This window comes from Carcharodon carcharias, chromosome 3, assembly GCF_017639515.1.
Source record: "Carcharodon carcharias isolate sCarCar2 chromosome 3, sCarCar2.pri, whole genome shotgun sequence".
In the NCBI taxonomy this organism is placed as follows: Eukaryota; Metazoa; Chordata; class Chondrichthyes; order Lamniformes; family Lamnidae; genus Carcharodon; species Carcharodon carcharias.
The window spans coordinates 160,811,352-160,838,943 of NC_054469.1; the positions used below are offsets into that span (position 1 = coordinate 160,811,352).

At 45.0% G+C, this 27,592-nt stretch overlaps 1 long non-coding RNA gene across 1 annotated transcript; it reads right to left on the reverse strand.

Annotated features, from left to right (window-relative positions):
* Positions 1-251: 251 nt before the first annotated feature.
* LOC121276565 lies at positions 252-25,950 on the reverse strand. Its single transcript, XR_005942683.1, has 4 exons — positions 25,785-25,950; positions 13,683-13,839; positions 7,693-7,754; positions 252-1,049 (listed from the first exon to the last, which is right to left on the reverse strand). It is a non-coding gene; the product is annotated as an uncharacterized LOC121276565 (long non-coding RNA).
* Positions 25,951-27,592: the final 1,642 nt, after the last annotated feature.

A 27,592-nucleotide genomic window follows, 5' to 3' on the forward strand; every position in this document is an offset into this window, starting at 1 on the left:
CACAAGTTGAGTCAATCAAGCTGAAGTGTGGTGACTACCTGCCAACATATCTGGAACAATACTTAAGAAATGAGACCGTGCCTTCAGGAATTTATTCAAATGAAGGCAGAATGAATGCATAATTCGATATGCATGTCCATTTGGCACAACCTCTGGATTCATACAGGCCATGTTAGCAAAGCTGCCTGGCACAATATCGGTAGGAAAGCAATTTTTAGCTGCATAATGGGGTGTAAGAAGCGTTTTTTTGGAGTCAGTTGGAATGGCTGTTCAATGGTTCAAAGCTGACTCCACATCGGTAACAATTATAATTTTATTTAAGCATCCGTAAGACTTAATACAGTCAGTATTTGAGCAGCAGTTTCCAGGGTACAATGAGCCTTACATTACTTTCATGATGCCCTGGATAAAGTCACGACTCTCTGTGTCTGCACCTGTTGCTATGGACCATAGCTCATCCTCTGGGAATCTCCTGAATTCTCTCTGAAGTCTCCTAACTGGATTGTTAGTTGGAACCCCTTCCTCATAACTTGCTGTAGTTCAAAAACTATTGAACCTTGTTAACCAATCATTGGCTTTTACCCCAAACTCAATTATCCAATTAAAGAAATGTCATGAACACAATGTCCCTGCTTGTACAGGTTTCAATTTTCTGACCCTCTGATGTCACTTCTTTGATTGCTAGGGCTGTTTTTTTTTGTCGCTCATTGGGAAAGCACACAAAAAATTTGTGCTGAATAATTACACCTGACAATTCCATACTAGCAAACCAAGAGGACAGCATACTGACTCTTCACCTGTTTTTAATGGTAATTATTTCAAAATAGTGGCTTCATTGGCTTCCGCAATGGTTTTGGAATGCGCTCAAGCTCCTCTCATTTCTTTTTTTCCTTCAACCTCAGTTCTCCTCTCCTCTTCAGCAATAGGCTTTAGATAATTGTATTGCTTCTTCCTGTAGATGATACCAACCAGTAATGCTGAATACCTAGCCATCTTGATGAAAGGCAACATCTGCACCGGAGGAACCTTGGCAGTCGTTATTAGTGCAGCTGTAGCAACAAAAAGGGGCATGTTTTTACACTGGTGACAAATGCCATCCTTCACAGTTAATGGTCCTTGTGAAATGTTCATTATCCCAGCCTTTAGCTGAAATATCAGTTTCTACTTTCTATTCATAGCTTTTTAATGAGGCTATGACTGACTTTGGTTCCCATACACAGCTAGCCCTGATCTTTCCCAAGTTCTTGCTGGTGGCTAACACCAACTTTTGCTGAATTACTTACAGCTTGTGATCTTACTCTGCCAGCTCTCTGTCTCTCCTAGTTTGTCTATACTATGTTTTGAAAGTCAGCTAGAAAGACAGAGGGTCATGAAGTCCAATTCATGCAGTGCAGTCAAAGAAATGTTACCCACTGTAGTAGCATATATGATTTTACAGCTATGAAACTCAGGCACTCAAGTTGATCAGAGAGGATATCAGAAAGGAGACTGATTAATTTCCCATGCACGGGTACTGGGAACAAATGTTTTCTATCGTCCTCTCTATCTGCTCCAATAAATACAGTTGCTTTCCAACAAAAAGGATGTACTGTAGTGAAAAAGTCATGAGTAGAGCATGCTTGAATTTCTGAATTGTCCAGTCAGCAGGCAACATTCCCTGCCAGCCGCATGAACTTATACAATTACCCTCAGAAAGTAATCCCGTCGAACCTAGACAGCAGTGCTTAATAAAAGAGAAAAATGACTTCATTTGTCTGCTTATGAATACTAACAATTGGAGCATGATTGGAAACAGCTACAGAGTGCTCTGTGATTTTTTTTTCTCTGCTTCCCATTGCTTGAACATAGGATTAAATAGGATTGCGTAGTATATATGGCACAGAAATAGGCCTTTTGGCCCAACTCTATTATACCGGGGTTTATGCTTCACTTGAGTCTCCTCCAATCTTTCCTCATCTGAGTTTGTAACCCTCTATTCCCTTCTTCCTCATAAACATATCTGGTCTCACCTTAAATACATCTATAGTATTCGCTTCAACCAGTCCCTGTGGTAGCAATTCTGCATTCTAACCACTATTTGGGTAAAGGAGTTTTTTCTGAATTGCCTTTTGGATTTCTTGATGACTATCGTAAATTGATGACCTCTAGTTATGCGCTTTCCCACAGGTGGAAACATTCTCTTTGTATCTGTTGGGATGGTATTGGTTACAGAACGTGTCTGTTAAAGAAGTCTTTGCAGTCTTCTGTATGTTAACAGCATATCTCTATTAACTACTTGTAACGATGTACAATAAATGGTACATGCAAGTTGCTATCTCTATGCCTAGGTCTTAACATGTCCCTGTTCAACATCACACCGATGCTTGGTCTGGGTCATGTGTTTGTCTACAACACTATGTGGATGGTTCTGTACTCAGTCCCACATTAACCCTGTATGTGCCAGTCCCTTATATCACACCTTCAAAGTCTTTATCCCATGGATATGGAATTACACTAATTTACTAAATGTCTTACATTGTTAATAGTTTTATGCATTTACCTTGTTGTTACTGCCTTAATGCTATTCCAATATTCTTGCTATTACTATATTAACATTGTTACAACATTCTCACCACCTCATCTAACCCTGTCAAGTCCTTGAAGTTAGAGATTCAGGTGGTCTAGAGGCCTTGTAACCCTCCCACATTACTTTTTCTGTTCTGTCGGAGGGGAGGTAGGCTCTGTTGGTTCTGGTTCTTGCTGTTGGCTTGGAGATTAGACTGGCATTTGGGTATCATCATTAATAGTCCTCCACTGTGCATTAGGAGGTGCCGGTCTAGGGAGAGAGCAGATACTCCTGTTTTGTCAGACTGTGCCCTCAGCCGTGCCAATCTGGTAGGACCGGGGTTGGTCCTCATTCCATCGGAGCACCTTTCCTTGTCTCCCGAGGTCAGGGATCCAGATCTTGTCACCCTTTTGCAGCTGTGGCAAGTGTCTGGTGCAGTGCCTTCTGTTACAGGCAGAAACTTGCTTCTGTCTGTATGACTGTTCTTTTGCTTGGATGTCTTGGTAGGCCTAAGCTACCAACCCTGGCTGAGTTTTACATCAAGGTTGGAAGTTGGGTGTAAAGTTTCCTGCTCATCAGGGGCTCTGATGGAGACAGGCCGCATTGTTAGAGGGTGGACCTGTAAGTGAGCCCTTGTTTTTCTTCAAGAGAGCTTTCACCATATGGTCCCCTTGTTCCGCTTCCACTATCTTAAGGAGCTGGTGTATTGGTGAAAGCCGGCTAAGGCTGCGATGCGTGCAAAGCGTTCATAAGAGAATTGTGGGCCGTTATCAGATATGAGTCCATCCTGGATGCCATGGCTCGCAAACATCTCTTTTAGCGCTTTGATGACCATCTCTGTGGTGGCTGTATAAAGTTGTTTTACCTCCAACCATCTGGAGAAGTAGTCCACATCATCAGGAAGGATTTGCCATGTAGACAAGTAGGTCTGCACCCAGCCTCTCCCAAGGCCTGCTGGGGGATTGCCTGTGAATGACTTGCTCCCTTTGGTTCTGGCAATGCAACACACAAATCTGACAATTTGCGATGGTTTCTTCTATTGTTTTAGAGATGCCTGACCACCAGACGGTATTGGGGCATTGCTCTGCACTTAGTGATGCCCAGATGACCTTGCAGTATCTGTTGAAGGACACCTGCCCACAGGGAGGCTGGGATGACCAGCTGTTCATCATAGATCAGGAGGTCATCCATAAAGTGGTTCTGCTGCGTGAACCATGTTTTAACTGCACCTGCATTTAGCCTCTGTTGAGGCAACCCTTGTTGGCCTAGGTTCAGATGTGGGTGCACTGTTCATCACGGAGTTGCTTCTGGTGGATCTGTTGGAGCCTGGTTGTGGTTGCTGGCAGGTGCCTGGTAGTGCCTTAGGAGTAGGCCTCGGGCTCTGTGACAAAGTTGACGTAAAAACAGAAAATGCTGGAAAAACTCAGCAGTTCTGGCAGCATCTGTGGAGAGAAAAACAGAATTAACATTTCAAGTCCATAAGAAGAGTGATTCGGACTTGAAATGTTAACTCTGTTACTCTCTCCAAAGATGCTGCCTGGCCTGCTGAGTTTTTCCAGCATTTTCTGTTTTTATTTCAGATTTCTAGCATCTGCAGTATTTTGCTTTGGAGGAAGTTGACATCCTATTTTGTAGGGAGCCCCATGGTGGCCCTTTAAAGTGTGCCTGCAATCATCTGGTTCTTTTTCCTAGGGCATAGACAGTCTCAAAGGTGAATCTCATGAGGCATAGGCAAAACCTTTGGATCCTAGGAGGCATTTTTGCAAGCACTTTCTTATTCAATAAAGAGACCAGTCGTTTATAGCCCATCTTGATTGTGACCTTGAATCCAATGATGTAGTCAGAAAACTTCTCACGTGCCCATGTGACTACAAGAACATCCTTCTCGATGGCAGCAGATATTATCTCCATGTCCAACAGCCCTCTGGAAGCATAGTAGACAGGTTGACAATCACCATCCAATTGTTCCTGAAAGAAGACCACCCCAAGGCCTGTGGATGAAGCATCGGCTACTATGATTGTAGACAGGGCCAGGTCGTAGTGGGCCAGAATATCAGTGGACAGCAGCATCGCCTTGATGTGAGCAAATGCTTGCTCTTGCTGGGAATCCCAGCACCAAGTTTGATCTTTCTTGAGCAGATGTTTCAATGGTTCTGTGACCTGTGCCAAGTTTGTTAAAAACTTTGCCATCTGGTTCACCATCCCTAGGAGATACTGGGGGTCATGGACAGAGGAAGGAGTGTGGAAGTCAGTGATCACATTGGGTTTTTGTGAGTCTGCTGTGATGCCTTTGTTGTTGGCCATGTGGCCAGAGGTCTCGGGAAATTCACATTTGTCATTCAGTGTCAGCCCTGCTTCCTGCTGTCACTTCAAGGCTGCTGTGAGCCTTTGTCATGCTCTTCCACTGTGACCCTGTGAACCAAGAAATTGACCATGTGGCCAACAACCCCCTGAAGACCCTGCAAGATGTCAGACATCATGCATTGGAATATCTCTTGAGCTGACATGATCCCAAAGGGCAGATGGTTGAAGCAAAATTTGCCAAAGAGGATAATAAATGTGGTTAGGAGCTGGGAATCCTCATCAAGGGGAAGCTGCCAGAAACTGCTGTTAGCATCTAATTTGGAAAACGCCATGCTCCTGGAGAGCTTAGTTAGGCTCTTGTCCACTGAGGACATGGATGGACCTCCCTGGATACAGCCTTGTTAAGCTGGGTCAGGTCGATGCAGATGTGGAGGGACAAATTTGTATTTTGGACTGGGGCCATCCCAGAGCACCATACAGTAGATTGTTTGACTGGGGAAATGTGCACCATCTCATTCAGCTGCTGCTGGACTTCCTTCATGAGAGGATAGGAGACATTTTGTGGAGTGAAATGGCACACTGGTTTAGCGTCATTCCTGAGCATAATCCTGTATGCATTTTTCAGTCAACCTGGCCCTTTGAAGAGCTTCGCGAACTCTCAGCTGTATTTGAGCCAGGCCCTTGTCAGTCGACCTCATCAATCCATTGCAGAGGGTTGAGTTTGATACAGGCATTGCGGCTTATTAGAGAGTAGTCCTGGTTGTGGACAATGAAAAGGGTTATTTGGATTGTTTTGTCCTTATATCTCAGTCACCTGTAGGGTGCCCTTGACTGGAAAACGGACTCCTCCTGCTGCATGAAGCGAAGTGTCTGTTGCTGAAGGCAGAGGTCTTTGAGCCATAGTTCCTTGTCTGACAGGCTGTTGTGCTGGTACCTGAATCTAATTTAAAATTTGTCAGATGTCAGGATGTCAACATTCCAAAATGAAGAACCATAATCTTTGACCTTACCCATGAAGCATGGTTGTGTATCTTCTGGGTTTTTGGTCTTAATCTCATGTATTAGCTTTGGGATATCTGTGTACTGCTGGGGTTTTGACTTGCAGTTTACCAAAGTGCCCCTGTTGTAGTAGAAGCATTGGGCTGTACTCACAGGACTCTCCTGTGAAGGTGCTTCACACCACAGTGCTAACAAGGTTGCTCTGCTGGGCTGCTTAGGAATTGTGTTCCCTGAGATGGATTGTCCCTGTGTCTTTTTGACCTGTTAAGCTGGACTGAGGGTTAGGCTCTGCCCCATGTTGTATTCTCTTCCCTTAGAATGGTTCTGTGTTGCCCGCATAGCTCAAACAGTCTAACCAGCTGGATTTTCTTGTCGAGGGTTAGATTATCTTTTGCTTTCAGGTCTGCAGTCTTTTTGCTGAAGTCTGGAGTAATGTTGTCACTTAAAACTCTTTTCCTCCAAAGATCCCAATTTTGCGACTGGTCTGGGCCTTAAGTGAGTTGAGTTGAGTTGGAAATGTGGAATTGTGATCCATGTTACTGATGTTGAAAGTGTGGGTACAGCTTTAAGAGCCTACAGGCTTTCAAGATGGCATTGTCATTCACTGCAGTACAAAGGATTTCCCCCGCTTGCCGGTTTTGGCAGGCTCCGCAAAATAGTGGCGATGCACTTCTGGAAGAAACATTTTTAACAATCGATGCGTGCGTCGCCTGTCTGCCAATTTATTTCATTCAACAATTTACTGTTGTGAACAGCAAGACATTCAAAATTAAATCAGGCTTGCTGTTTTACAAATTGGATAGTCACGTTGCTCCCGAGAGGCTGAATAATTTAATAGTATCTTTTCTTTTTCGAACTTGGAGGCCATGTTTTGAGGCTCCGAGTCAGGGATTGGAATTAGTGATGGGTTTTATTCAAAAGACGCTTCTGACTCTGGGTTAGTAAAAAGGATTCTCAGGACTATCTGCAGCCTGGAACTTAAAAGGATTCAGCTCACCCTTGCAGGCTCTGAACTCTGTGCGCTGAAACTGGGCTTCCAAGGGATATTCTATGGAATCTTCTACTGCAATAAGATCTGTGTCATCAGCTGCCAGGCTCTTTTGTCTGGAGCTTTTTCTGGCGAATTTTTTCAGCAAACTCAGCTTCAGTTGGGAGCTTCTTTCAGGTCAGAATTTCCATGGAAGGTTTTCTTTTTCTTAGTCTTTTCGCATTTTTGTGAGGTTGAAGGTTTTTGATCCCAAGTTGCCACCATGTTGGGATGGCTTTGGTTAAAGAATGTGTCTATTAAGGAAATCCTCATAATCTTCTGTACGTTAACAGCAAATCTTTATTAACTACTTGTAACTATATACATATATGCCAAACAGGCAAGGAGCTATCTCCATGTCTGGGTCTTAACATGTCCCTGTTCAGTACCACACTGACCCTAGGTCTGGGTCATGTGCCTTCTTACATCATTGTGTAGACTGTACTGTTCTCAGTCCCACATTAACCCTGTCCGTGCCAGACTCTTATACTACAGTATCCACTTTATCAAAATATTTCATAATTTTAATGACCTCTATTAGGTTATCCCTCTGCCTTCTTTTTTTCCAAGCGAAAAGAGACCAACCTGTTCTCACTTCCTGATATGCATACCTATATATTTCTGGTATCATCTCTGTGAGGCTTCTCTGCAGTTCCTCAACATCCTTTTTATAATATGGCTTTTGTGCCGCAGAAAGAAATAACTATCAATATTTTAAAAATTGCTTTGTGTGGAAGACATAAGGGCAAATTTTCTGATGGTACTGTATACTGGGAGTGGGGAAGGGTGGTTGGAAGTAAGGCAGTATCACACTCACCAAAATACATCACCTCTGTCCAAAATACACATCATCACTACTTCTTGTTGAGTGGGAAGTTCCTGCCAAAAATATTAGAAGTCAATTTAATATATTATAAAGCATGTATAAAATTCCATGTTTCATGGTGGGAATTGTATGTGCCTTCATTACGCCCACATAAAGTGGGCTGCTATATTTTTTCCATAAGAGTTAAAAGTTTTACCGTCATTTTTTTTATCAAAGGCTCTTAAATCTGCAGAATAAGCCTCTTGTACCTGGTAGGGGCTATTTAATTTATACAGATCCTTGATAGGTTGCATTTGTGTCAAAGCATATTGTCAGAGCATATTGGTTGGTATAAGTTAAATTGTCAATGTGGACTTCCCAGCATCACAGACCGATGGTAATCCATTTGTATTTATGTTATTTGAAATAAGAGGGACTATACCAGAGGGAGACCTACATGCTGTTACCCCCCAACTCCCCGCTCCCCACAGCTTGCATTTATTGACAAAGCTGCATTCTCTAGATTTCTTTTCATGTAATGTGATTGAGTTGTGCATCAACCAGACTTTACCGCATGCAGGACATTGTCAATGACTATGAAGGTCAACACAGCCCTGAATGTTTGCATCTCAAGTTCCTTACAGGGCGTCACAGGAGACATCAGTCAGCAGTGCACAGGTGTGTAAAGCAGGTGACCAATGTGTTGTTTGCAAGAACAAATCATTTATTCTTATTCCGCATAGAAAACCAAGAGCAAGAAGGCTAAATTGTTTTTCTAGATGATAGTATCCCCAGAATTAATGGCATCTATTTGGTTTTACAAACCCATGCCCACAACTCCACCATCATCACAGCCACAATGGCTGACTGTGCCTGAGCATGCAAACTTAAGTTCTGCAACAATTTGAATAAAATAACGCAAGTCTTTGCATACGTTTCCAGCAGCAATTGCAAGGTTTTTATCTCGAGACAATTTATTTGAGTCAGACTTAGGGGGCTGAATTTAACACTGGGGCGGAGTCCCCACCTGCCGACATAAAAGTCGGTGAGCCCTACCTCTGCTTGACTGGCTGGCCCTGCAGTTATTCAGTGACCATCCATCCCCATCAGGGAAAAAGTCCCACCTTTGAGAGCTGCCAGCTAATCAAAAGGCTGGCAGCTCTTTTGTCCCAGCAGCACCACTAGGACCAGTGGCCACTGCTGGGACTGTAAGCAGTCCCGAGAAGGGGGCATGCAGCAATGGAGCCAAATTTAAAGGTAAGTCCAGGGTCTTGCCTGGGCCAGGTTGGCAGGCCCCAGTGAGGGGGCGGGGGATGGGAGGGCTGGAATCATGATGTTGGGGTGGAGGAGGGGAAACATGGGATGGAGAATTATATTGCGAGGGGGCCCTCTGATGAGTCCAGTGGACATGAAAAGGAGGCCTGTCCACCAGTTTCATCGGGTGGTCACTTGGTGCTGGCCTCCCCCACTGCGGGTAGAATTTCAGCGGTGGTTGGCAGAGGCCCTTAGGTGGTCATTAATTGGCCACTTAATGGTCTCTATTGGCACATGGGCAAGTGGGCCACCCGAGGATTTGCCCGCCACTGGTAAAATTGCAGCGTAGGCCTGTGGAGGATGGGCACAGGACAGGTAGGTGCTGGACATGCCACCACTGTCAGGGCACTCAAATAAACGGCTTTCATGCCTGCAAATCCACCTCTCAGAGATATAAAATTCCAGCCAGGAATCAACCAAGGTTGCCTTCTGGAGCTCTGAATCATGACACCTCTCAAATTGTTGCATTGCTGCGTATATCATGAGAACACTGTAAGATGAGTTGTAGCCAGAAATATTATAACACACCACAGACATCCTAAAAAAGCACTTCAACTGCACATGATAGATATGGGGCCTTGGTTCAGCACAATACTGCATCAATACTCTATGCCTTATGCTCAATTTTATCATGCAACAAGGCATGATGGACAATCAGCCACATCTAGAAGATCATGAACAGTAAGTTAGAGAACCTAAACAAAAACAGAATTACCTGGAAAAACTCAGCAGGTCCGGCAGCATCAGCGGAGAAGAACAAAGCCGACATTTCGAGTCCTCATAACCCTTCTCTGCCGATGCTGTTGGACCTGCTGAGTTTTTCCAGGTAATTGTGTGTTTGTTTTGGATCTCCAGCATCCGCAGTTTTTTGTTTTTATTTAAGTTAGAGAACCTGCTGGCTCAAGCTGTATGTCAGGCTCTGCCAGATGGAACCTTCTCATAAATTCCACCGAAAATCTCAAAAGTTATTGCCACATCTTCACAATGCCATGTCCAAATATACACTAATTTACGTTGCCAATTGTATTTATTTACATATAAAACTCCCCATAGATTCTATTAGTTTCCTCTGCAGAACCATTATCCAACACCATAGCAAAAGCAATCTCTAAATGCAGTAGAATTTTTTTTGCAACAAAATTTTAATTCCCACAAGTGTGTGCGTGTGTGTGTGTATGCTTGAGCGTCCCTTATAGCACAATGCTTCCCTTTGGTGACGCTGTGATTAGTGTACTTCAGATCCTAACTTATTGTTTCTCCTAAGTGCTCTCATGAGGTAAGAGTAACAAAAGTGGGTAACAGAACCATAGGGCAGAATTTTTCCATTGGCATGTGGGAACATGCCCTGCAGGCCGACGCGTAAAATGACGTCCGGTGACGTCGGGCGAGTGTCCTGATGTTACCGTGCGCCTTCGTGATATTTAGGTGGGCGGGCGCGCAATGATCTCCGATGTGCACCCACCATTAATTAACAGGCCATTTAAGGCCCTTGAGGCACCAACTGATGGCGATTCTTTGGGACCCGTGCGATCTTCAGGTCGTTGCATGGGTGCAACGGCCAGGCAGGTAGGACACATTTGTATAAATATAAAAGCAAAATACTGCAAATGCTGGAAATCTGAAACAAAAACAAAAATAGTTGGAAAAACTCAGCAGGTCTGACAGCATCTGCAGAGAGAAATACAGTTAACGTTTCGAGTCTGTATGACTCTTCATCAGTTCTGATGAAAAGTCATACAGACTCGAAACGTTAACTGTATTCCTCTCCGCAGATGCTGTCAGACCTGGTGAGTTTTTCCACATTTGTATAAACCTCATCCACAGGTAGGAGAAGAGGGCTCAGTGGAGTCACAAATGTGCTCAGTCAGATATTTATTTTTGAAAGCTAATGATACTTGCCTGTGTGAGCAGAAATACTTAAAAATTCATACCACTGCTTGGACAGGACACACAACCTTCAGGTCAGCACTCTTCAGTGAAGATCCTTTTTGGGGCCTGCAGGTTTCAGGAAGCCTTCCCTTAGCCTGGGAATGGGAATTGTGCTCTCCACTGGAGGCACCTCCTCTGAGGAGGAAGGGAGGGCCAGAAGGGGGAGGAGTCCAGGAGTGCACATTCAGCCTCCAGGGGAACCACCTTTGGGAGGAGAGGCGCAGGCACAAGGGGCGCAGTGCCAACAGGAAGTCCAAGGCGGAAGGGGCCGCAGAAGACGCCACTATCCTGCTGCCAGGATATATATGCGGCAAAGCAGCTACCTCAATATGTCTGAGGTACAGTGCCGAAGGAGGCTCTGTCTCTCAAGGAAGACAGTCAACTATATCTGTCAGATGATTGGCCCTGAGACTTCGCAAACTATGTGGGTGGGCACCCCTTGTCAGTGGCTCTAAAGGTCACAGCTGCCCTTAACTTCTATGCCACTGGCTCTTTCCAGGGCTCGGTGGGTGATCTATGCGGTGTCTCCCAATCAGCTGTCCACACTTGTGTCAAGCAGGTGACAGACGCTCTGTTCAGGCATGCAAAGACATTCATCCACTACCGCTGGGACCAGGCCAGCCAGACAGAGCGAGCTAGAGGCTTTGTGGCAATTGCTGGCTTCCCCCATGTCCAGGGTGCTATAGACTGCACACATATGGCCATCAAGGTGTGAGCAGATGAGCCCGGTTCCTTCGTCAACAGGAAGGGCTTCCACTCCATGAACGTGTAGAAAGTGTGTGATCATGAGCTGCAGATTCTGCAAGTCTGTGCAAAGTACCCAGGCAGCTCCCACGACGCCTACATCCTCAGACACTCCCAGGTGCGGGGGCTCTTCAGTGCTCCAGCTCGGCTGGATGGATGGTTGCTGGGTGACAAGGGCTATCCCCTCAGAAGTTGACTCATGACTACTCTCCGCCATCCAAGAACAGAAGATGAGTAGCGGTACAATAGGAGCCACGCCTCCACAAGGGCTGTGGTGGTGAGAACCATCGATCTATTCAGGATGTGCTTCCAATGCCTGGACCGTTCAGGGGCCGCACTCCAGTATCCCCCAGATCGTGTGTCAGTGATAGTGGCTGCATACTGCACTCTCCACAATCTTGCACTGGAAAGGGGCGACGCTGTGGACAAAGGAGATGTGGACACAGTTGCTGCAGCTGCACACGATGAGTCAAGCAGTGAGTCTGAGGGTGAGCATGCGCAGGGAAATGCTGGAGGGGTGGACGCTGACCCGGCCATACTCCAGGGAGGTAGAGACACCTGGGAAGCTTTAATCCAATGAACATTCAGCTAGAGCACCATAGATGGACCTCCAGCAAAAGCCTGTGCTGCAGGCTCCAAACTCAATACCTGAGTGCTACATCTGCCTGGATAAGAATATTAACTAAGGGCCAAGTCAATAAAACTCAATGAGACACAACTCACTCATAACATCATGGGTAACCATCCCTCTGCAGAGGAAAAGAAACACCCTCAGCCATGGTCACATGTCTAAATTTATATACCAAAATGATTTTAAGTAAACAAAATGTGATAAAGAACACACCAGCTAATCATGACCTCACTGCGGGGCAACACAAAAGCACCAGTGAGAAACGCATGGTGTTCCTTAAATTTACGCTTTCCGGTGCTACGTCTAGGCACTGGCATCTGTGCTATCCTCAATGACCTTGGCAATACTCCTCTGGCCCGTGGAGCCTGCGCTGGCCCTGCCTGGTATGGAGCTGCCAGTTCCAGAGCTGGCACCTCCCCAGTCGTCGCAGCCTCATCAGATGCAACAGTCACTGGCAGAGGGGTGGAGGAGCTGCCGCCCTCATCCTGAGCGCCCTGAGGAGCCCGTGGAGACAACAGGCAGCTGCTGCGCCAACATGAGGTCACTTTGGACCTCATTGCTCACCGTAGATGGATAGACACTGATCAGGGACACTTGGTGCCCAGACCATCTTCCACACTGGCACTGACCAGCTGAAGTCATTGCCGGTGTGAGGGCTTGCTGGTCCAAACGCATCCCCAGGAAGCCCTGATTGGTCTCCTGGAGGAGCCTCTCCATGAGAGTCGCCACTCTCTCCATGAAGGAAGCATAGTGATTGGCCATGAGGCTCAGTGCAATTGCGAGGGTCCATGTGGACTCCTCCACCACGGAGACCAAGCCAAGCAAAGCCTCATGTATCTCGGCCAGATCTTCCTGCACAGCCTGCTAGACTTCCAGCATTTGCTGCCTCATGTACGGCTGCAGAGGCACAATATAAGCCATGAGCATGTGCCTGGTTCCCTGCAGTCCTCTGACTGCTGGTGCCAAGCGCACTTTCTGTTTCTGCCAGTTCCTCCAGCAATTGTGAAATACCCTCACCGTTGTGCCCTGGGACACTAGCCAAAATCCTATTTCCCACTGAGGTGCCAGTATCTGTGCTGGTGCCTGCCTGGCAGAGATGGTGTGATGCTGGTGGCTCAGAGACTTCAGGGCCCTCAGATGTGAGAGGTGGCCCCTGTGCCTCCTCCTCCCAGCCCTGATCTGCTGATGCTGAAAGGAAGAACAAGGATATTTGACTAGTTAATGTGGAGACAATATCAATGTGCATCCCTGTCCCCCGGATCATTAGACGCTCATCCTTCCATAAGCAATGGTCAAACCATGTTGCAAACTTCACTCACTGAACATTCAACAGTACCATGGCTGCTGGGACACTAATGGTGACCTCATTGCTGGGCAAACATACCTGCCCGTGGTACCCCAGCCTCACTGACACCGATGCACCTGGGTGCATGGCGCTGCTCCAGATCGAGGACCTCCTGCTTGACCCTGGAAATGATGGCCAGATGGGCCGGCCCTCCACCAGTCCTCAACCACTCAGTGGTACTGTGAGCATTCTTCTCCTGAAAAGGAGAGAAGAGCATTGATTAGTGCTACTTGTATCTGAAATCTCTTCGCTGCCAACCCACCCCAACCAGAGTGGAACATTAAAGGGCTCCAGTGCCTCCTCACCCCACAGCTGCCACACATTCGTACAAAGATGCCAGGCCTGTCCCCGCAACCCCTTGGCCAAATGCTGCCTACATCACATTTGGCACCACATGGTCCAATCTTGCAAAGAAAGGAGGCGTAAGCACATGGAACGCAAAGAGAAGCAGATGGATCAGTGCTGTGCCACCTGGAAGCTCCCCTCCCAGTATGTCAGCACCCTAACTTTGACATGTTTTGCAGTTACAGCATGGTGCCTAGGTGCAGATCCTCCAGGCTGACCCCAAAACAGTACTGTGGGTGTCACAGTACCACATGCTGCGCATGCAGAACCCATCTCACCAACACCCTCTCAGGTTGACCTTGGCATTACCAATGTTTGCTGCCCCATCCAGTGAAGGACACATGGCGTCAATGATTCAATGCAGTAACTGCACTCAGAGCTGGGGGGATGGTGGTAGGGTGCGGCCATGGGGGAAAGCCTATCTGCTGGGTTCACTGACCAATGGCAACATGATACTCACCCTTCCAGAACGCACAAGAACGTTAAAGCGCTTGCTGCACTGGATCCAGGTGCGCTGAACCATGTTGTGGGTGCTCACCATCTCCATCCAGGCACATCTGGTCATGTGGGGGGCCTCCTCCTCCCGTCCCTTGGAACGAGGGCCTCCCATCTCCTCGAGGAGGGCAGCAAGGCAATCGCCTGAGAAATGAGGGGCACAGTGGCCCCCTGTCCTGCCCTCCTTCCTGGCCTGCTCACCAGCAGTGCTGTAGGGAGCCCTTCGGCTGGCCATGTTTGACAGCCTTTGCAAGGCTGCAGGAGGACTTTTAAACAGGCTGCCAGGTCGCCACTGGACCTGGTGGTCATTCAGGTCCCGCTGCCGCCCGCCCACTCCTGCTGTCTTCAGGAGCTGTGTTTCATGCTGGGTGGGCCTTAATTGGCCTGCCCGTGTAAAATGGTGGCGCGGATCCGATCACGGGCAGCAATCTGGTCCGCGCCCACCCGTACCCACTCCCGTATGGCCCGCCCGACAGGCAGAAAATTCTGACCATGGGTTCAGTAAGCCAATAGTTCACTCCACGATATTCCTAGTTGCTGCATGGCTCTCATTGTAGATGCAATGTTTATGCATGGTTGGGCAGCGGGTGGTGGGGGAGCGGTGTGGGAGCCAGGTGTAGTGAGTGTCCCTTGTTACCCAGCAACTAGTCTCTTGTTTCTCATACTGGGCCACAGATGGCAGATAAGGCTGATTACCCCAGGATGAATGTGCGTTGCTGCTGCCAGGACAGCAAACTTTCACTGAGAAGATCTTCTGGACATCGTGACATACTGACTGGATGGTAGCCCTTGTGTTTGTGGACCATCTGCCCATTAATCTTTGGGGCCTCAGAGCCACATACGTGCAGTTGATTGCATCCTGCACCAATGGGAATCCCGCTAGCCTAACAAAACCACGTCCTCTCTCCTCCTGCTTCTTTCTGGTAAGTGAGAAGAAAATTAAGTCCCCTTTTTTTCTGTACAGGGCTTCTGTAGAATTCTTGATGCAACAATATACAGTGAATTGTGAGACGTTGCTAATTTCTCCTGCTCATGCTCGGAAGGATCTTCTGGCATAGAAATGAATAGCCACTGCAATCTAGGTAGCCATTGGCAGCGCCATCTTTGTGCTGCTGTGTGACTGCAGGTTAAGAACTTAAGAACATTAGAAATAGGAGCAGGAGTAGGTCATTTGGTCCCTGAAATGGGCCTTTTTTTTTCAATAAGAGCATGCCTGATCTGATCGTGGCCTCAACTCCACTTTCCTGCAGGCTGCCATAACCCTTGATTCTCTTGCAGATCAAAAATTTGTATAACTCAGCCTTGAATATATTCAGTAACCCGGCCTTCACTGCTCTCGGTGGATGAGAACTCCAAAGAAGAACTACCCTCTGAGAGAAGAAATTCCTCTGCATCTCCATCTTAAATGGGAGACTCCTGATTCTGAAACTCTTGTTCTAGATTCCCCCATGAGAGAAAACATCCTTTCAGCATCCACACTGTTAAGCGCCCTCAGAATCTTACACGTTTCAATCTCTCATTATTCTGAGCTCCAATGAATATGGCCCAACCTGCTCAACCCCTTATCATAAGACAATCCCTTCATCCCAGGAATTTACCTAGTGAACCTTCTCTGATGCGTCTCTAATACAAACAAACCCTTCCTTAAATAAGGAGGCCAAAACTGTGCGCAGTGCTCTAGGTTTGGTCTCACCAATACCCTATACAGTTGTAACAAGACTTCCCTACTTTGTACTCCATTTCCCTTGCAAGAAAGGCCAACATTCCATGTGCCTTTCTTAATTACTTACTGTACCTGCATGCTAACCTTTTATGATTCATGTACAAAGATAACCAGATTCCCCTGTACAGCAGCATTTTGCAGTCTCTTTCCATTTAAATAATGTTTTCATTTTCTATTCTTCTCACCAAATTGGATAACCTCACATTTTCCCACATTATCACTCCAGCTGCCAATGTTTGCCCTTGCCCACTCATTTAACCTATTTATATCCCATTGCAATCCCTCTCTGTCCTCCTCGAAACTTGTTGTCCTATGTATCCTTGTATCATTCAGCAAATTTCACTACAATACGCTCTGTCCCTTCATCCAGGTTATTAATATAAATTGAAAATACTTGAGGGCCCAGCACTGAGCCCTGTGGAACTCCACTAATTAGTTTGCTGACCTGAAAATAACCCATTTATCCAATTGTCTGTTTCCTGTTAGTTAGCCAGACCTCTATCCATGGAAATAACCTACCCCCAACACCATAAGCTCTTCTGCCTTTTATATAGTAACTCCCCTAATGTCTTTTGGAAATCCAAATACACATCTATCAGCTCCTCTTTATACACCCTGCTTCTTACATCCTCAAAGAATGCCAATCAATTTGTCAAACACAATTTTTCTTTCATAAATCCATGTTGACTCTGCTTGATTTTATGATTTTCTAAATGTCCTGCTGCTACTTCCTTAATAACAGGATTCCAGCACTTTCCCAAAGACAGATGTTAAACTAACTGGCCTATAGTTTCCTCGGTTCTGTCTCCTTCCTTTCTTGAATATATGGGCTGGGATTTTCCGTGCCTGCTGGGGTTGGGTGTGTTTGGTGGTGTGAGCAGACAATATGGCATGGTTGGTTTCACGACAGCATGAAACCAGTTTGCGATTGTCCGCTCAGTCTGCTGATGGTGGACTGTGTTTCCCGCAATTGGACGTCAGCAACCTCATATGCATATCATTATTAGGCACCAGAATCGTCCCCCCTGCTGGATCATCCACCCATGTCAACAGGAAAATTCGCCAACATGTTTCACAACAGCACACAAGCAACATGCAACTGGGCTGCTCTTCACTCAGAACTTCAAGGTTTGTTTGCCTACCTTGCTTCGGTCAGCACTCACAATCATTGCCAGGCTTCACAGACAGCACCACATCACTTTTAGGGGGGCACATGGGTAGGTGTCTACCTACCAGATCAACCAAACGTGAGTGGCTTTTCAATGGCTGCAGGGCTAGGTCTTGCATGGGAAACGGGGAGAAGTGGCCTTGGTAAGGGAAGTGGCTGCAGGACGGGGGCTGTACTGGGGAAGGAGTGTAACCCAGGGTGTATGTGGGGGCACATGTTGATCTGTGCAAGTAGCCTCAAGATGGTGAGGGCTGAGGAGGCAGTCTCCAGAGGAGATGAGACCAGATGGACATGTGAGGGTGTAAGAGTGGGTAGTGATGTCCCATGACTGGCAGTGAGTGAAATGTTAATGAATGTATGATGGGCTTGAGTGTGTGAGTTTAGAGTGATGAAATGGTTGCCATATCCTGGCTGCACTGATGAGTTCAATCATCCTCTATCTGCATTGGATGGCCAACCTCTTCTGTGCAGTATTGGCACTGATCACCACTCCACCACCTCCCAAGCCTGGTTGGTCACACTGCTGCCCATCCTGCAGCCAGAGCTGGGGTAGAGGACATCGCTGCCGGCATCCACAGCGTCCAAAAGGTGTACCAGCAACGTGTCACTAAACCTGGGGTCTCCAGTCTTTTTGCCTTTCGTGGACATCTTCCCTGCAGTAGCCATGGACTGGAAGCACTGAGTGCATGTGTCTGCACTTTAAAAATTGTAGCCAGCATGATAAAGTGGCGAGGTGATGGGGTGGCAGGCAAATGAGACCCTGCTCACCATCGAAATGGCACGTTCCCTGGGAATACTTAACTAATACAGTGGGTTGTGGACGATACAGCGTGAAAAGCTGTCATTGCAGCGGACGGGTAATATGTTGTTTTACCCGCCCGCTACATTTAGTGTAAATTTGGGATGATTCTGCCCACGGTTTATCAATCCAATGAGACCTTTCCAGAATCTGAGGAATTTTGGAAGATTACAAACAATACCTCCATTATCTTGTCAGCCACATCTTATAAGACCTTAGGATGTAGGCCATCAGGTTCAGGGGACTTGTCAGCCTTTGTACTATTAATTTTCCTAGTACTTATTCTCTAGTGATATTGATTGTTTTAAGTTCCTCACTCCCTTTTCTACTATTGGGATGCTTTTATTACCATGAAGACAGATACAAAATGCTTGTTCAAAAGTCTCTGCCATTTCCTTGTTGGCCATTATTAATTTACCAGCCTCATCCTCTAAGGGACCAATATTTAGTTATCCTCCTTTTATGGACATGAAGCCTCTTATTGTTTGTTCTATATTTTTTGCTAGTGCAGTCTCACATTCTAATTCTGACCTCTATTATTGTTTTAGTAATCCTTTGTTTGCTCAACATTTTCCCAATTTCCTGGCCTATCACTAATCTTCGTTGCTTTGTACATCTTTTATTTCAATTGGATGCCATCTAAGGAATTTTGGAAGATTATAACCAATGCATCTTTGTAATAACTTGATGGAGCAGCAGGTTTGGTGAAGAAAAGGCTAAACTTTATTTAGGAGGCATGTAGGGATGCTTGCACAATAGATGCGATCTCTCTGTCGGAAGCCATGCCCACAGGAGAACGCACGCAATAAGCTTGTTGTTTGAAGCCCCCATAATCACATCACATGATAAGTAACTGACAGGAGGGAGGGACAATACATCTTGTTACTACAATCTGCTATCTGTGCCACCACTTCTTTTAAGACCCTAGGGTTCAAGCTATCCGCTCCTGGGGACTTGTCAGCCTTTAGGTCTAATAGTTTTCTGAGCACCCTTTCCCTGGGGATGGTGATAGCATGAAGTCCATCCCTCCCTCTTGATTATCACCTCTTGATTTCCAATTATCTTTGGGAAATTTTCCAAGTCCTCTACCATGAAGGCAGATGCAAAATGGCTGTTCAACGCCTCTGCTATTTCTTCGTTGTCCATTGTCAATTTCCCGGACTTACTCTAGAGGACCAACATTAGCTTTACTCTTTTCCTATTCAAATACTTATAGAAAGTTTTACTGTCTGTTTTAATATTACTAGCTGGCTTTCTCTCATACTTTATTAGCTTTTTAGTTATTCTTTGTTGGTTCTTTAATTCTGTCTAATCCTCTGACCTACCACTAATCTTTGCAAATTAACCTAGTTTCCCAGTTCACTTTAGCCAGCTCTGCCTTCATACTCTCACAGTTACCTTCATTTAGGTTTAAAACACTAGTCATGGTCCCAAACTTCTCCCATTTCAAACTGAACATGAAATTCTATTATGTTGTGATTGCTGTCACCTAGAGGCTCCTTGACCATGGGGTTATGGATTAATCCTGTCTCATTGTACACTACCAAGTCTAGGATAGTCTGTTCCCCAGTTGGTTCTAGAACATACTGCTCTAAGAAACTGTTCTTAAAACACTGAACTCATTTTTCCAGGCTACCTTTGCCAATCTGATTTTCCCAATCTATCTGTAGGTTAAAGTTACCCATGATTATTGTGGTTCAATTTCTTACCCATTCCATTTATTTCTTTCTGTATGTTGCTGTCCTAATGTGTAACTACTGTTAGGGGGCCCATAAACTACTCCCACAAGTGACCTCTTAACTTTACTATTTATTATCGCTACCCAAATTGATTCTACATTTTGTTCTTTTAAGCTAATTTCATCTTTCAGTACTGAATTAATGCCATCCTTAATCAACACAGCAAACTCACCACCTTTTCCCAGCTTCCTGCCATTCCAATATGTCAAATACCCTTCAACATTCAGGTCCTAGCCATGGTCACCTTATAACCATGTCTGTGTAGTTCCTATCAGGTCATACATATTTGTAAAACAAAAACAGAACCACCCGGAAAAACTCAGCAGGTCCGGCAGCATCGTCGGAGAAGAGTTGACACCCCGAGTCCTCATGACCCTTCGACAGAACATATTTGTCTCTATCTGTGCTAACAATTCATCTATTTTGTTATAAATGCTACATGCTTTCAGATACAGGGCCTTAAACTCAGTTTTTTTTTAACCACTTTATCTACTTGTACGCTCTTATGATAGTATCTTCTGTCCCTTCCTATCACACTCTGGTACTCATTACCCAAATTTCTGCCTTGCTCTACTTGTTGTTTCCCTTTACTATACCATATCTCCTGATCCCTTCCCCCCATTTAGCTTACAGCTGTCTCTACTGCCTTAGTTATCCAATTCACCAGAACACTGGTCCCAGAATGGTTCCTCATTTTGACAGGAAGAATAGAAAAGCAGTATACTATTTAAATTGAGAAAGATTGCAGAACTTATGCAGAGGTGTTCTGGTACATGAATCACAAAAAGTTAGCATAGAATTACAGCAAGTGATCAGGAAAGCAAATGGAATGTTGGCATTTATTGCAAGAGGAATGGGACATAAATGTAGGAAGGTTTTACTGTACCTGTACAGGGCCTTGTTGAGACCACATCTGGAGCACTGTATACAGTTTTGGTCCCCTTATCTAAAAAAAGATATAATTGCTTTAGAAGCAGTTTGGAGAAGGTTCATGAGTCTATTTCCTGGGATGAAGGACTCATCTTTTGAAGAAAGTTTGAACGGGTTATGCCTGTACCCACTGGAGTTTAGAAGAATGAGAGATGATCTTATTGAAGCATTAAAAAATCCTGAGGAGTCTTGATAGGGAGTATACTCAGAGGATGCTTCCTCTTGTGGGGGGGGGGGGGACTAAAACTTGGGGACATGGTTTAAAAACAAGAAGTCTCCCTTTTAAGACAGAAATAAAGAGTTTTCTCTCTCCCAAAGGGCTGTTGGTGTGTGGAATTCTCTTCCCCAGAAAATACTGGAGGCTGGGTCTTTAAATTTATTCAAGACTGTGTTAGACAGATTTTTGTTAGGCAAGAGAGTCAAGGGTTAAGGGGCTCAGACAGGAAAGTAGAGCTGAGACCACAACCAGATTAGCCATGATCTTATTAAATGGCGTAGCAGGCTTAAAGAGCCAAAAGGCTTACTCCTAGTCCTATGTCCCAACCTTAAATTTCCTTCATTGCCATGGACATTTCATCCTTCTCATGAAGTCTTTCTCAATGCATTATCTCTTTGTTGAGTTATGATTTTATGATGTCACCAGCTCCGTGGTGAAATACAGAAGCATCAAGCACTATTCCTAACTGGAGGTCGAAGAAGTGCTCCACAAAGACCCTTGATGGATAGGGACTTCTATTAATAGCCTCTTCCTCTTCCCTTTGTGCATACTTCCTCTTTCTGCTGCCTGTGCCCCATTCCAAGTCATGCTGCAGGCTAAGATATGCTGCATCCGGTAGTTAAACATGCTTTCTCCTGAAACACCTTCCAACTCCACTGACCTCCTCAACACCACTCATGCATAAATCCATAAAGTTTGCAATAACAATTCTTCCACTAACCCTGCACCAGCAAAAGAAAGTCAAAAGTACATCAGTGAAGGTTGACTGGCTAGCCCTGGTTCCTTAAGCAGCCAAATGCACCAAATCAGTATTAGAAGCTGTTTGATGTCATGTCCTGCCCAATTTTTTAAAAATGCGTTCTTTAGATGTATCAATGATGAAATCTTGAGACATATATTTAAACATAAACCCTTTATTGTTAACTTTTAACTATTTACAGATCCCAGGTTACTGACATGCACGGTGCTGTTCAATACAGGTAGGTTGCTTCTAGAGTCTCCTTTCTAGACTATTCTCTCCAGACTTTTCTCTTTGAGTCTATTACCATATAGCCCTATACATCATTCTGTGGGCAGTGCCATTATCCTGTCCCACATTGACTCTTGCTCTGTGGAGCACCTTTACATTACAATGACATGCAGGTACATACTGTAATTTCCCTCTTTCTTCTCCAAAGAAAACTTTCCTCCCTTCCAATGGAGTATTACAATACAATCTTTACTTGCTATCCCTTCGCCCCCACTGCAAATCTCTGATTTTACAAATTTAGACAGCCCTGAGGCTTGACAGTTCTTCCATATCTTGGTCTGCCACATTTGGAGCAATGGTAACAGTACTCTATGTTTTTGGTACTTGACTACCCTCATTTGATTTGTTTTTTACGCTCGTTTGAATTGCGTTTCTCTTTATTGACAACCCGCCTGCTTTTTTCGGAAACTGTGGGTTTGACTCATTCCTTCTGCAGGGAATGTTCATTCCTAGAGTGGACTCAAATTTTCATTTTCTGTGGCATCTGCCATGTTGTTCTTGGACGTATATGTTTTGTAAATGGAACCATCACTTCCACTTGTTTCACAATTTCAGCTAAACGTTTGTTTGCTGTTTTATTTTCAAATCGTTTTTGCAAACTTCGGAATCCTTTCATTCAGTTCAACTTTTTCTTAGAACCATAGAAAAGTTACAGCACAGAGGGAGACCATGCCAGCCCAAGGACACCTAGGTGCCCTTTCTAATCCCACCTTCGTGTACCCAGCCCATAGCCCTGCAAATTACAGCACTTAAGGTGCAGATCCAGATACTTTTTAAAAGAGTTTAGCGTTTACCATCAACTTGGGCAGCTAGTGCCTTGGGCTTCAGTGTCAGATTTAGATATTCTGATCTCATTTCTGTCTCTGTCTACAACAGAACTTTGTCCTTGTCCATCATTTTGGTTTCATTGTTGGCCAGGCCTGTCTCCAGCAAAATCTGAACTTGTTTCAATTCTGTAATTGTGCTATGCATGGCTTCATTATCCGCACGCACCTTGAAAATTTCTAAAGCTTTTCCGTTCAATGCCTCCTCTTTTCCATTCAACTGCTTCCTCAGCTCTTCAGTCTGTTTCCTGTAGCTTTTGGCTTCCTCCTGGAATATTGAATAAGGCTGAATCTGCTCTGCCAACTGGTTCTTCAGTTTGTTCAGAGGGACGTTAAATTCATTTTGCTGCTCTTCAGAATGTTCCAGAGGAATAAACTTTGACCTGAGGGATTCTTGTAGCATGTGAATGTCTGTCAACAGGTTTTCCTTTTCTTTGCAAAGCTCGCTTGCTTCAAATTGAGTTTTCCTGTAATTCAGCAAAGCTTCTTCTGCTGTGCTTCTATTCTGTTGTTTAAGGTCTTCATTTCTTCATGATGCTGAATGATCACGCATTCCTTTTGCATTTAATCTTGAAGTACAATCAACTGTTCTTTCAACTGTTTATTTTCTTGTTGACCTCATGCCAATTCACAGCGGGTATCAGTGCATCAACTTGTTGACTTAGCTTGAAGCTTGCAATTATATCTTCCAGTTCACCTCTGAAGCAATCATTTTCCTGCAGAACAGTTTCATTTACTTTTTGCACTTTCCTTTTTTTGCATTACCTCAGATAGTGTTCCTTCATTCACAGCCATCTGCTATTACAGTTTGGGTACTGTGTCAGCATTTTCAATAAACTCTATTTTTGAGCCTTTCAGCTGTTTCTCAGCCATTTATTTCTTTTGTGCTAAATTCTTCAGCTCTTGCATCTCATTGCACTTGCATGGTCAGCAACCATCTTGTGGTTTATCTGAAAATTGGCTCCCTCGCTCTGGGGTCTCTGTCTCCCTCATTCTGAGGTCTTTTGGCTCTCTTGACCTGGGGTCTTTTGTTGCCACCACCCTCCCTCACCCCCCCCCCCCCGCCCCCCAACCACCCTTTTGAGGTCTCTTGTTGCCTTTGGGACTTTAGTGGGAGTAGCACTCTCTCTGGGGTCCCTGGTTGCCCTCGGTGCTCTATTAGGAGTTGGCCTAGCTCTGGGATCTCTTGTTGCCTTTGGTATTTTATTGGGGGTGTGCTGGACCACTCTTGTGACTGGTGTATCCATTTCCTTATGCAAAATGCCTGTGGTTTTTCAAATTTTCTGCCCATGGCTATTTGTTTTTTCTTGTAGTTACAACTTTAAATGTCATTGTTCCTGTAAGAGTGTCAGTGCAGTAACTATTTTTTTTCACTTCATGCTGTCTGCAGCTGTCAGTTTTCTTTGTTGTGAGTTTCCAGGCACTTTTCCAGGTTATGGTGGGCTCCCCGGTGATTGTGGGCCTTTTTCTAAATTTTTTAAACTTTTAAAACTGGGGGCCCTGCAGGCCTTTTTCCCCTTTTTTAAAAAACTCTCAGTGCTCTTTTTATTTAAATACTTGACAGCAGCAGCAATTCTTTATTTTTTTCTTCATTAAAAATCATTACTTTCTTCTGACTGAAAAGGGTTCCCTCACGATTGTGGGACTGTTAAAAAAAACTCTTCAAAACTGCAGCAGTTTCTTCCTCTGCTCTGCCTGCCCTTCCTTTCACAGACTTTTTAAACTTGCAGCTGTCTTCCAGCTTTTCTATGGGTATGTTGAGCTGTGGGACAGCCATTTATTCCATAATGTAGGTACAGCTTTTTTGTCATTTTTGCTCACCATCTTGTGAACGAATCAGGTCTTTTGACTCTGCATCACTTGGGGCCTGGCAATTTCTGTAGTTTTGTTCACTGTCTTGTGATCTAAGTGCCTTAACTCAGCATCACTCAGGGTTTTGCAAGTTTTTGTAGAGTTGCTCACCTTTCTTTGTGATCTAACTAGTTTTTTTTTCTTTTTTTCACCCTACATCACTCAGGAGTCTTGCAATGGACTTCCAGTCTGCTGGATTCCTCAATTTCTATTTCTTCAAGTTTTCTTCATAGATGCATGTGTCTCTAGTCCAGCTTCAGCTGCTTTTAGTTTTTCATACCTCGGGATCCTGTTCTGGGTTCATCGTTTAAAATGCCAACTTTCATATCACCACTGATGTGATACCCTTGAAAAGTGGCCACCCTCGCCAACCATGTTGTACTATCGTTTCGGCTGTTGTGGCTCATTGATGAGATCTTGAGACTTGTATATTTAAACATGAACCCTTTATTGTTAACCTTTAACTTACTGTCATGCATGGTGCTGTTCCATGCAGGTAGGTTGCTTCCTAGATTGAGAGATTTAGAGAAAGAGCAGCACGAAGACGATGAAGAGCTGCCGGTGCCAGATTCGGGGGAAGGGGACGAGGATGACGATGATGAGGCCGAAGATGATTTTTGCAGTCCCCTGCGAACATCCCCGTTCCCCGAGGCCGAGCCGGGCCCCATCCCCATCTCGCGGGCCGGCGGCCGAAGGGCCTGTTCTGTGTCCTACTCCGGCCCCCGAGGCCGGGCTGCTGCTTAGGGGGGCGGCGGGGCCGGAGTTGCTGGTGAGGTTGAGATTGCTGCTGTTGCTCGGCTTGCTGTCCAGTGCTGGCGAGTTCAGGTGTAGCAGATGATGGTGACTTGAATTGCTTCGGATTCTTTGAGAGGTTTCCCAGATCTGCATCCACAAGACATTAGCGGGTCCCTTCTGTTCCGGCTGAATCCAAGCCACCCTCGGATCCATTAAATGGTGATCGCTCTCTCTCTCTCCACACACTCACAAACCGACGAAATCTCTTCAAAAATCACTAATTACCTTACAATTCACCGGACCTGGGCTGTGATAGATACACGAGATTTTTTTTCTTACTTGACTTGTTTTTTTCTTTAAACTACTTTTCTTAAATATATAAACTAAAAGCCAAGACCGGTTTCTCTACAAAAAAAACTAACGCTGGACTTTAACAATATGGCGCCTCCCCTGAGCCCCGGCCCCTAATGCGCATGCGCACACATTTTTAAACTCTTCGCCCGCTTGCTGCTGCCAAACGCGCGCATGCGCGCCCCTCCTTCGACGAGGAGCTGGGCAAGCGCAGTTCTCTTCCTCCTCCGTCGGGAGCTGCTCGGATCTGGTGTTGCGCATGCGCAATTCCAGAATGGGTTGGGTGAAATAAGGAGCCCGGGTAAGTGCTGAGATGTAGAGCAAGTGTGGATTTTTTTCTCTACTCTTCCTTTACAGTACATCATCGCATTCATTTTAGCGGAAATAACGCATGATTTTTGCACGCAGATCTGCATTATATCAACCCATCCTGACTGACATATTCTCAAACAGCGTGTTCTGAAATAAATGCAATTTCTAAATGTTTAGAAACATTTCCAAAATTGCCTCACTTTTAGACGTGAAGCATTTCATCCGCGTTGACGGCACTTCGCAGATTGCTTGGGAAACTACAATGGAAAAAACCTTTCCTCCATCACAGTTTCCAAAATAGTGCCAATTTTTGGGTGATTTGTTTATTCTAATTGCATTTTGTAATACAGTTTGAACTTTCACCAAAAGTGATTGCTTGTCAATATCGGGTCAATGCCCACGTTGGTGACTGGTGCCAAACTTACACATTTAACATTCCAAAGTTAGAAGTCTGGAAATAGTTTTAGGTCGTGACCATTCCAATACCAGTTTTAATGAGGAATTCTGTCCCTACGCTTAATAAATGCAAATTCCTCTACCTTACTTCCCTCTTTTAAAACACAACTCTTTGGCCAAGCTTTGGGTCATCTGACTTAATATGTCCTTATGTGACTTTGTTTTATAATATTCCTGCGAAGTGCTTTGGGAGATTTCATGATGTTAGATATACCATTTTAACATACGAACATACATACGAAATAGAAGCAGAAGTATGCCATTTGGCCCTCGAACCTGCTCCACAATTCAATAAGATCATGGCTGATCTGTTTGTGTTTTGAATTCCTGTCTACCCTCAATAACCTTTGATTCCCTTTCCTAACAATAATCTGTCTACCACCGCCTTAAAAATATTCAATGACCCCCACCTCCACTACCTCCTGAGGTAGAGAGTTCCAAAGTCGCACGACCTTCCGGGAGAGAAGAATTCCCCATATCTCTGCCCTAAAAGGGTGATCCCTAATGTTAAAACAGTGTCCCCTAATTCTGGACTCACCCACAAGAGGAAACATGCTTTCCACATCCACCTTGCCAAGACCATTCAGGATCTTATATACCTTCAATCAAGTCACCCCTCACTCTCCTAAACTCCAGTGGAAACAAGCCCAGTATGTGCAACCTTTCCTCACAAGAAAACCCATTCATTCCAGGTATCAGTCTAGTAAACCTCCTCTGAACCACCACAACCTTCCTTAAGGAGACCAAAACTGCACATAGTATTCGAGATATGGTCTCACCAATGTCCTGTATAACTGAAGCATAACACCCTTACTTTTATGTTCAATTCCTCTCATTACAAAGGATAGCATTCCATTGGCCTTCTTAATAAATTGCTGTACCTGCATACTAACTTTTTGTGACTCATGCACTAGAACACCTAGATCTCTCTGCACCTTGGAGTTTTGCAGTTGTTCTCTGTTTAAGCAATAATC